Source organism: Octodon degus, unplaced genomic scaffold (assembly GCF_000260255.1).
Source record: "Octodon degus isolate 3935 unplaced genomic scaffold, OctDeg1.0 scaffold00049, whole genome shotgun sequence".
NCBI lineage: Eukaryota > Metazoa > Chordata > Mammalia > Rodentia > Octodontidae > Octodon > Octodon degus.
In genome coordinates, this window is record NW_004524625.1 from 13,434,060 (window position 1) to 13,437,472 (window position 3,413).

Genomic DNA, 3,413 nt, shown 5'->3' on the forward strand with positions numbered 1-3,413 from the left:
GAGAGAGAGAGAGAGAGAGAGAGAGAGAGAGAGAGAGAGAGAAAGGAAACATTTCAAATACCAAGAGGAGAGATATTTCAAGCATAGGTTTGTACTGCTACCCACGATGTAGTTGCTTAGATCATAGTTGCCTGCATACAGAGTTAGTGAAGGGGAGAACTCCACTCATCAGCTGCTATTTTCATAAAACTGATGGACGTTCTTAGCACAATCACCTCTTGTATATACACTTGTATATACAATCCATCTTGTATATACACTTGCAAAAGGTAGGAAAAATGGTAGGGGCAAAAACATGCAAGTATCATTGATTTTTACAAGGACTAGAGAGTCGTCAGGGCAGTAGGGAGAGGATTTGAGTCTCGTGTGCCAAGAACTGTGGCGTCTCCCGTGATTGGACCCCACATCGGAGCAGAGGGGTCAGCACGCAGCAAGCACAGCCAGAGCTGGAAGGAAGCCACACTGCCTGATCCACTCTGTTTGCTGATTACCGACCGTGGCTTGTGCCAGCCACAGCGCACATCTGGAAATGGACGATGTGTGCGACCTTCACAGGTCTTCCAGGACACAAACCGACTCTGAGGCTGAAGCTCAGGGAAGCCCTGGCTGAGACGTCCCTTCTCCCCTGTAGTGCATGTGCAGCAGCCTCAGCAGCAGTGGCAGAGCTGGCTCTTGGAAATCCATGAGCGTGGGTAGCACTCCTCAGAAGTGAGTGGAGGTCTCTGTCGGCCTGGCCCTCCTACCGCGGAGTAGGTAGCCAGTGGTAGCTTTGAGACTGGGCTCGGCACGCAAGTGTGGCGGCATCTGCAGCACCCGCGTTGATGAGATCCCAGACACGGAAGGCCAGGAAGAGCGTCTAGGAGGTAGGTCCTCACTGGCTGTCGCTTTGTTTTTTGTGTTTCTTTCGGACTTGTAGTACTTCACTACAGAGCGAACTGATCTCAAAACAAAAGTCTAGCTTCTTTTTTCTCACCCACTGAAGCACACAACTACCACCTCTGCAAATCCTTGAGTTTCGATCTCGGGGTGATAGGAGGTATATCAGAGAGAACCTTCCCTCCGTAGAACCCCTGACCTCTACAGAGGGATGGGGGTTTCCTGGTAACAGCTGCTGTTCAGCTTCAGAGCTTCAAGCAGTACCCTAGGAGGTGACCTCAGGGACTTCTTCTGCGGTCACCTCTTGGTGAGGGTGGCTATGAAATATGCAGTATCTCCACATAGTGTTCTTAAATTTCTGCCACAAAGATGTCAGACAGACAGGGCAAGTAGTTGAAATAATGCAAGTTTTTAAACTTAAAAGATGTGGTTTTCAATCCTAATTCCACCTCTGGCCACCTGTGTATGCTTGCACAAATCACTTAACCTCTCCAAGCCCTAGTTTTATCATCTACAAAGTGGACCTGATAACCCGGCTCAGGAGGGATTGTTATAAGGATTAACAGGAGTGTACTTACAGCGCCTGGCAGACCCTGCGTACACAGAGTACGCAGGGAGGGAGGCCTATTTCAGAGGCTGCGTCACGGGTGTGTTTGACAGACATCGTCCTAGCGAATTGGTTAGAGGTGCAGCTCCTCTTCCCTCAGCACGGCAGGCGCTCAGCCGGGGGATGTTCCGTTTTCTTCCAGTGCTGTAGACCCTGCCACTCTTTCTGTGTCCGTGCAGGGGCCCATTCTGGGTGCACTTGGAAGTGAAGTAAGATGCTGCAGGATGCAAACAGCAGACTGTCAGATAGAGAACTGTCTCTAAGAACGGGAAAATAGGATCTTGGTCGAATAGCTGCAGCAAATAGTGCTGGGATGTTCTTCCTCTCTTAGGGTAGGGGGAATTCTCACCCCAGATTTGAGAGGAGTGGAAAAAAATCTGCTCTTCATTAGGAGAATGCTGTGTGCAGAAAAACCAGCCCTGGGATACCTGCCCAATGGGTAACTAAAGGTAGAATAAAGTTGATGTCTCTACCTCCCTTTTGTACCTATCTCCTTTTACTGTCTTGAGTTTTAGGCTAGAATCCTGCTTAGCTCTATCCTTAGTGTACTGGTTGATACATTGTCTACTTGAGAAGTTTAATTCAGTGACTCAGCAGAGAGCCAGGGTCCTTACTTTGTAAACATCCTCACCCTGTGCAAGAGGAGGGCAGGACATTGTGTGAGTTCTACACACCCACCCCAGGGTAGCCTGCTTATAACTTAAGGAGGGAAGAGAGGTTGTCTAGAAGCTGTAGCTGCTGGCCCTCCCTTTGCTGCTGTTTTCTGCTGCCATAAGCTGCTGCCCTCTGCAATGTGCTACTCTGTCTTGGAGCCAGCAGAGTATGGCCTGAAGTAGGGATTAAAACCACCACTGACTGTGAGCTAAATAAACCTTTCCTTCCTTAATTTTGGGTGCAGGGTCTTTTGTCCCAGCAATGAGTGAAAAGCAACCAAGATCCATAGGCATATTGATCACTTACAAAGGTCTATCTAATAATTGGTTTATTATCCCCAAATTTACCTAACCCACTTCACCCCTCTTCAAGACCAAAGACATCAAGACAAAACTAAGACATTTTCATGGCTTGCAGGGACAGTCGCCTGCCTGCTTCTACAATATCCCCTCCAGTCATTTCCTTTAGGCCTATTATCACCTGGGATTCTAATGGGCCAGTAGTTATCTTAGATCCCAGCGTCACCTCATGATACAATCACCCTGCCCAAGGAGCAATTACGTTATCTCACTTCTGTGAGAGTGTGGAGGAACTCAAAACTCGCCCCATAAGCTCTTCAAGCTAAGGTAGTTTGTAGGCAGCTGAATTGCATAGAAATATTATAGGCAGTCAGGCATGGCCAGGCCCTCAAGGAGACAAGATGGAAGACAAGGTGACTTTGCAACTTGGAAGAGACAGACACTCCATGGGCCAGACCTCAAGACAAAAGAGGAAACAAGGCTACATACTCCCCTAGGAAAGGGCACCAGGGAGTAATATTCTAAATAGGTATCAATTGCCCCGAAAGAGCCCCAATGAGTCACTAGCCCAACTCCCAACAGAAAGAGACCCTGTCCTGTAGTCATGCCCACTTGCTACATGTGACTCGCTTCCCCGTTTGGTCCTGGATTTAATCAGTTGTACCTAAGCAATGGTGCTTGTAATATCATTGGTTGACCAGTTTTGTCCCATCTCATGCCCACCTAAGGGAGTTCCCATGTTCTCCACCCACCTCACCACATAGTATTACTCTATAAAAGTCCCTAGAAGAGACAGCTTCCCAGTGACTACCCACTCGGGCCCCCCTCCTGTCCCTCTCTTGGACAAGGGCTTTCTTTCCCCCAATAAATATATTCTGCTCATAACCTCCTTTTGTTCCTAAAATTCATTCTTCGGTTTTAGAGGCCACGAACTCACCCCAGGTACCTTTCAGGTTGGGAGTTTCATTTCTCCCCTG